The sequence below is a fragment of the Prosopis cineraria genome, unplaced genomic scaffold, assembly GCF_029017545.1.
Source record: "Prosopis cineraria cultivar Desert tree isolate PC_DT_omini unplaced genomic scaffold, ASM2901754v1 PC1, whole genome shotgun sequence".
Taxonomy (NCBI): Eukaryota; Viridiplantae; Streptophyta; class Magnoliopsida; order Fabales; family Fabaceae; genus Prosopis; species Prosopis cineraria.
Window position 1 is genome coordinate 53,026,684 of NW_026555332.1, and position 8,436 is coordinate 53,035,119.

Sequence of the window (8,436 nt, forward strand, 5' to 3'; positions counted from 1 at the left end):
GAAATGAAAAATTAAAAGTGACGGGCTTATTTAATTTTTTAATCTATAAGGGATCAAAAGAGCTAGTGGCAACAATAATATTGATAGTGAGAGTGTAAAGAAAAGAAAACGATAGGGTTGGTGTAGATGGAATTTAAAATAACTACATTTGAGATTGAATTTGAAATTTTAAAAAAGTTATAATAAAATATGTATTTGAATCAAATTCAAATTCAAAAACTCTTATATATCTAAATGGAAAATTTAGTTTAAATTCAAATTCAAATAAACGCATCCTAAAGGTATTTAAATTAAGTTTAGTTTGGGTGAGATTCTGGTTACTTATCTATAATCATAAAAAAGTAAAGCTTACTGCAAAATCAATTTATCGAATTCTACATTTCTCGTTGGCGTATGATCATGGGTTAACGTACAAGGTAATAGAGTAGAGGCAAATGATACAAGGAGAATTTTAGACCATATTTATTTAAATTTAAAGCACCTAAATTTCTAAAACTCCATTGTAATACAGGAGTATTGATTTGATATTGCGATAGAAGGCAAAGCTTGTGTTATGAAAAATGGCGAAATTTTCCTTTATTTGAATTAATATCATAACTTTTTTATTTTACTTATTCATTTTTCTATTTCACTTATTGATTTATTTATGAAACGTTTGCACTCTACTCAACTTATTTTTGTTTTAGGTATTTAATTAAATCATCTTAAAATAACTTGTATAACATCTTGAAAAATTTACCCCCCTAATAATCAACTTAATTAAGGTTAATTAAGTAGGATTTATATTGTATGTGGTTAGAAGGGACCAATAAGTGTCTTTAGTTAAAATTTCAGGTATAAATTTGGGTCTAAAAAATGAAATTGAGTCACTTTGACATTAAAAAGTACAGAAAAAAAAGTAGAAAAGCCTCTTTATTATATAGCATGGCGTGTGCATGGTATGTTGTGGTGCATAGATTTGAGGTAAACATTTGAGGTAACCTTTAACATTTTAAAGATTTGAGATAATTAGAAGTAAACCTATTTTATATAGTTGTTTGTTAATTAAATTTTAATGTGAAAATGAGTTATTTGCACATATGATTTAGCTTGTAAATGTAAAAGCATGCTATAAATCATGTGTTAAAATATTAATATTGATCTTACATAACTGTGGAGTGGAATGTGAAATGAGTTTTCAAACTATGAATATGTATTGTAATAAGAAGTTTATGCACAAGCAGCGACACACTGCTTTGTTTCTTACTCTTTGATATTTTTTAATTGATTTTGAATCTTTTTACTTTTATGAGGTATTACATGCTTCTAAAACATCATTTTTCTCTAGTTAGAAGTTTAATAAATGATTTTAATTTGTTTTAATTTATAAAAATTTGAAATCTCATTTCTTTAAAGTTCAAACTTAGTATTCCAAAAAGGGGTTTAACCTATGATTATTGTAGTTTGTGCGATTAATTCTGTTTATTAAGGGAGATATTTTAACTTATTAGTTTTTATATTGTATATTATTCATTTACTTATGAACTATTTTTTATTGCCCTACTTCACTTATTCATTACTAGACTTTCACTTTATTTCATTTTAGGAAAATGATTAAGTGAAGTAGGGCAATTAACAATATTTCGTAAGTAAATGAACAAATAGATAATAAAATTTTGATTTTAATTTAAATGAGGGTAATTTTTCATTTTTCTCAAAAATTTAATATCAAATAAGTACCATTGAACTACAGTAAAATTTTAAAAATTTAAGATTTTTGAATTTAAATGAGTATATATGGTCCAAGGATTTTTGTTGAAATTCTCCCAACCACTTACAAAAAAAAAAGACTTTTATCACCACCAAAAGTTCAATTAAAAGTTTTTACAGATGACTTTTCACTATTAAAGGATTGTGTAAAGGGTGTCCTAAATTAAGACTTAAATCATCATATTAACTATGATTAATTAAGGACTAACCTAAAAGGATTATTCAATATGAGATTAACCTAAATAAATTCTTAACATGTACTTCCACAAACGATTCAAAATAAAGGGATCCTAAGCCTTTAAAATATTTTAAAAACTCATATTATTCAATTAAGTATATGCGAAAGCATGATAAAGGAAACACATCTCAACGTAGGAGGAAAGCTTTTCCCTTTATTTTCTCTCTATGCCTTACTTTACAATATATATATATATATATATGTATGTATGTATGTATGTATGTATGTATGTATGTATGTATGTATGTATGTATGTATGTATGTATATTTACAACATAACACTTGGCCACTTAGATCCTTCCATAACTAGCAACAGGGGGGAAAGTTCTCAATCACATTTATCACAATGACTATTATCTAGTCATCATACTCTATATGTCATCTATTCATCAATAGCCCATCATATGCATAAATTTTTCTTTTCATTCACATATAATTAATATCAACTACCAACCCTTGGACATAAAAAATACAAGGGTAGACCATATATAACAATATTCAAGTTCTCAAATTAAGTAAATAATAACTATTTTTATTTACATAAATATTTTGGCCCATTAATATAACACAAGTATCAAACTACATTCTCAAGGGCCCAAGATATATTTCCACCCAACACAAAACTCATGATGCAAGTGAATCAATAATATATTATTCTAGTTGGCAATATCATAAACTAAATAGACATATCAAAATAAAAAGAGAAGGGCCTACAAAAGTAATTATTATCATTTGGCCTAATGTTCCTTTTCTCTGTTCTTCTCAAATGAGCTAGCTTCTGTAATATGTTAAAATAGATGGGTGAGTATAACTACTCAGTAATCAAGATACATCTAAGTCATACAAATGCATGATAATTAATCATGAATGCAACTGGCTAATAAATTTATGAAGGTGATTATGTAAACAATCACATTAATAACATGTGAATCACATTGACATCTAACTTATGTGAATAATATCAATAATAAAGTCAAGTATAAATTTTGCACAAATGGCTACATGTACATTATTTGCATAATTATTACATGTTCTTATTTTCACAATTATAATCATATTCTCAACATAGCCAACAATCACGCAAATGACATGATAACAATAATATGCATGATCAATCTCTTCCTTATATCCCCCCTTATTTTCTTTGACATGAAATCTATGGGCCGACAATCGAAAGGGATCATCCATGTGGTGAGATTACCTAAAGCTTTAATCATATCATGAGGGGCTACCGGGCCAGGGTTACTTTACTTACTTATGAACACGATTTTTCCTAAATCACACACTATGAGGTGTCATACCTAAAGCTAGCTCTACCTAAAATTTCAAATAGGCCAGTAGGGTTAAGTCCCTTAATAGAAACATGCTACAGTACCTTACAGGGTAAGTAGCGGCTATAACCCCTGAGATTATCAGTTAATATCCAAGTAGCATATGGATTTTGCATAATCGCTAACTCCTTTACTAAGATGAACTCCCGCTGTATGATCATGATCAAGAGAAAATGCATTTCAAAAACTCATATATATATATAATTAATAATTATCCCACATGCTTATCAACTTTCTTACTCAACAAGTATAAAAAATCATTATTTTTCAATCGTGCCTCTTACATCAATTTTATATTACCACATAAATCACATTAACATCATATAAAACTTAACATGCTCATATACAATTTGTCATCATGCATTAAAATGGTGAAATGGTAGAGTGATGGTGATTTATTTAGCAATGATGCTTCCAATGGCATTATGAATTTCATGCCTATAAAAACTAGAGTATGTGCATGAGATCAAGGAAAAGTATTTTTTGAGTTCTTAGGCACTTTCTCTTCCTCACAAGTGTCTTGCTTCCTGAGTTTAATTTTCCTTCTAAATTATTTCTACTATTTTGTCACCCTGTTGAATTTTATAGAAGGGTTTCGCTTAATCCTGGGAAGCTCCGACAATTATACCAGAATTGCTCTTAAGGGCAGTATCCTTGGGTACGACTTGGAACAAATTTTACATTACTACCACCAACAATTTAAGAGTAATGGAGCACATTGAACAACATGGTATTCCCCAGGGTGTGAATGTTACAATTGGTTCTGGTGGTGGTAGTTCTTATATTTCGACTGCAATGCCCTTGCCTAAGCCGTTTCCAGACATCTTTAAAATTGAAGTGTTTAATGGGAAGAATTTTAAAAGATGGCAGGAATGAATATTTATTGTCTTTGACATGGACAGAGTTGTCACTGCTCAAACCCAAACCGAGCCCCCTACAGATGCTCCTCAAGCATAAAAAGATATTTAGGTCTATGCGAATAAGGTATGCAGACACACCATAATCAGTTCTTTATCTAATGATTTGTTCGATGTCTACTGTGTGTATAAGGAGGCCAACAAAATTTGGGAGTCTCTCATGAATAAGTACACTGCTGAAGATGTTGGGAAACAAAAGTTTATAGTAGGTAACTACTATAAGTAGGAGATGAAAGATGACAAAGATATGAAGTTACAAATTAATGAGTACCATAAGTTGCTAGAGGAACTATGTGCTAAAAAGATCAATCTACCAGATGAGTTTATGGCTGGGGTCCTGATTGAGAAGTTGCCAAGTTTATTGAGTGACTATAAATAACAACTTAAACATAAGCAGAAGCAATTATCATTGTCTAACCTTATCACTCATATCATCATCAAGGATACCAACAGGAAGGAGGTTTGAGCCGCCAAAGGAAAATAGATAAAATTAAAAGTAAACTTGGTGGAAAAAAAATCACAAAAGCCTAATTACAAGCCTAAGAATTCTAACCTCGGGTTTAAAAGGAAAGGCAATTGTTATGTCTGTGGTAAAGAGGGACATCATGCTGCTCAATGCAGAAGAAGAGCTAGATGAGATAATCCTCCTAAGCCAAATGTTAATTTGGTTCAAGAAGATGTGAATAATGATGAAGAGATCATTGTTGCTGTGATTTCTCAGGCTCTTATTGTCTCTGATGTGAAAAAATAGGTAGTAGGCTCTGGAGCTACCAAGCACATTTGTGCAAATAGGGAGATGTATTCTTCCTATAGTCCTATTAAGGAAGGTGAAGATTAAGTTTACCTTAATGACTCTCGAACTGTAAAAGTTCAAGGGAAGGGGAAAGTTGATCTTAAGCTCACATTTGGGAAAGTGGTGTCTCTCAATGATGTCCTGTATGTGCCCGATATTAGAGCAAATTTGATTTCTGTGGCTCTGCTTGGGAAGGCCGGGGTTAAAGTGTCATTTGAATCTGATAAGATTGTAATAACAAAAAATAATGTATTTATAAGAAAGGGCTATTGTAATCAGGGACTATTTGTGCTTAATGTTGTTGATGAAATGAATAAGAATGCATCCTCTTTTGATTATTCTTATGTCTATGTGGTTGATTCTTTTGATTTATGGCATTCTAGGTTAGGTCATGTTAGTAAAGGTTATATAATAAAAATGCAACATCTTGGATTAATTTATAAAAATTAAAGATAATGATTTAAATAAGTGTAAAGTATGTGTAGAAACTAAGCAAATTAAAAAAAATATCATTTTTCTACCTAAAGAGAAACTGAGTTACTATCTTTGATACACACTAATTTTGGAGATTTAAAACAAACAATGATTAGAGGAGGTAAGAATTATTATATTACTTTTATCGATGATTTTTCAAGATATACCAAAGTATATTTATTAAGAAATAAAGATGAAGCTTTTGAAAAATTTCTTTTATATAAAGCAAAGGTAGAAAATCAGTTAATTAGAAAAATTGAAAGAGTAAGGTCTGATAGAGGAGGAGAGTATATTTTATTAAATGATTTTTGTGAAAAAGAAGGCATTATCCATGAAGTAACTCCTTCTTACTTGCCTGAGTCTACTGGTGTTGCAAAAAGAAAAAATAAAACCTTAAAAGAAATGATGAACGCTATGCTTGTAAGTTCTTTTGCACCAGATAATTTGTGGGGTGAAGCATTATTATTTACTTGTTTTTTACAAAATAGAATTCCTTATAAGAAGTTAAATAAAACCCCTTATGAGCTTTAGAAAGGTTTTCCTCTAAATCTTAATTATTTGATAATGTGGGGGTGTCTTGCAAAAGTTTTATTACCTGACTCTAAAAAGAGAAAATCGCATTCTAAAACCTCTGATTGTATGTCTATTGGTTATGCTGAACATAATGCTGCTTATAGATTTCTAGTTTTGAAAAGTGATATTCTGGATTATAATACTATTATAGAGACTAAAGATGCAGAGTTTTTTGAAAGTCTTTTTCCTTTAAAGGAACAACTTTTACTTTAAAGAGGAGAAAATTTTCCTTCTTCTAAACAAATTTCAAATGAAAATTTAAGTGAAGGTTTAAGAAGAAGTGAAAGGCAAAGAAAGAAAAATAATTTTGGAGATAATTTTTATACTTATTTGGTACAAAATGAACCCCATAATTTCTATGAGGCCATTTCTTCTCCTGATGCTCATCTTTGGAAAGAAGTTATACGAGCTAAAATTAATTCTCTTAATCAAAACAAAACTTGGGTTTTGGTAGATTTGCCTCCAGGTGCAAAACCTATTGGATGTAAATGGGTTTTTAGGAAAAAAATATTTTTCTAATGGTTCTATTGATAAATTCAAAGCAAGGTTGGTTGCTAAAAGTTTTACACAAAAAGAAAATGTTGATTATTTTGACACTTTTTCTCCAATAACAAGAATTTCTTCTATAAGAATTCTCATTGCTTTAGCTTTAGTTTACAAGTTATTTATTCACCAAATGAATGTTAAAACTACATTTTTAAATGGTGATTTAGAATAAGAGATATATATGGTGCAACCTGAAGGGTGTGTAGTTTCTGGCTAAGAAAATAAAGTTTGTAAATTGGTTAAATTTTTATATGGCTTGAAACAAGCTCCTAAACAATGGCATGAAAAAATGATCATGTTTTGACAAGTGGTGGGTTTTCAACTGTTGAAGTAGAAAGGTGTATTTATACAAAATCTATAAATAATGATTGTGTGATTATCTATCTTTATATGTATGACATGCTTATTTTTGGTACAAGCATGGATATTATTTTTGAAACTAAATGATTTCTTTTATCAAATTTTGATATGAAAAATATGGGTGAAGCAAAAGTTATTTTGGGTGTTAAAATCATAAAAAAGGATGATGGTATTTTTCTTTCTCAAGAACATTATATTGAAAAAATACTTAAAAAGTTTAGTCATTTTGATGAGTCTCCTTTAAGTACTCTTTATGATTCAAGTGTGCCTTTAGTTAAAAACAGAGGTGATTCGATGGCTCAATCTAAGTATGCACAGATCATAGGGAGTCTGTTGCATATGTAAATTGAGCAGATATACACACTACCCAAGCAATAAACATTGGATGGCTCTAGTAAGAGTAATGAATTATTTGAGAGGTACTATGAATTATGGTATATTTTACAGTGAATTTCCTGCTGTATTAAAAGGGTACAGTGATGCTAATTGGGTCTCAGACTCAGAAGAGACAAAATTTACTAGTAGGTATATATTTACTCTTGGTGGTGGTGCAGTAACCTGGAGGTTAGCCAAACAAAATATTATAACAAAATCCTTAAGGGATTCTGAATTTATTGCTATGGAGCTGGCTGGTACTGAAGCTGAGTGATTGAAAAACTTCTTAGCAAATATTCCTTTAGGTAAAAAACCAACACCATTAGTGTCTTTACATTGTGATAACCAATCAACAATTGCTACGGCTAAAAATAAGACCTTCAATGGCAAGAGTAGACATATTCGATTGAGACATAACATAATAAGGCAGCTGCTTAAAAATGGGGTCATCTCAATCGATTATGTAAGATCAGAAGTGAATCTAGTAGATTTGTTAACTAAACTCGTAGGGAAGAAACAAATTATAGAAACATTGAGGGGAATGGGACTTAAGCCAGTTTGAAACCAACAGTGATGGTAACCCAACTTTTATGACTGGTGATCCTATGAAGAAGGTTCATATGGGTAAGAATAAGTCATCTGTTAGTTCTGCTAGCACTAAAATTAATTTTGTCCCTCTTCCTATATTGTATGAGAAAGTACTAGAATGTATTATTGGTGAGGCAGAGCAAAGCTCTTAATGATTTCATATTCCCTGTGGAAGGTGTATTAATTACAGATATATTTGATGAAATTACCTAGATAAATGTAGAGTGGGGCCGTTCCTATGAGATTGTGACAAAATCTCTAGAGCATTTGTTGCAATACCAGGCACGTGCATGGCCGTCAAAGCGCAAAATCGCCGTTAACAATAGAAAATGTGGGGGTATAATCTAACTAATAAAGCTTCTAGTATGCACCCAAGAGTTGTTAGTTCATAAAAGCATGCTTCACTAACTTCTTTGTGTACTAAGCAATATTGGTCTAGGTCTGGTTCATAATCCAAACGACAAAGATTTAATATGGTTATACTGATAATTG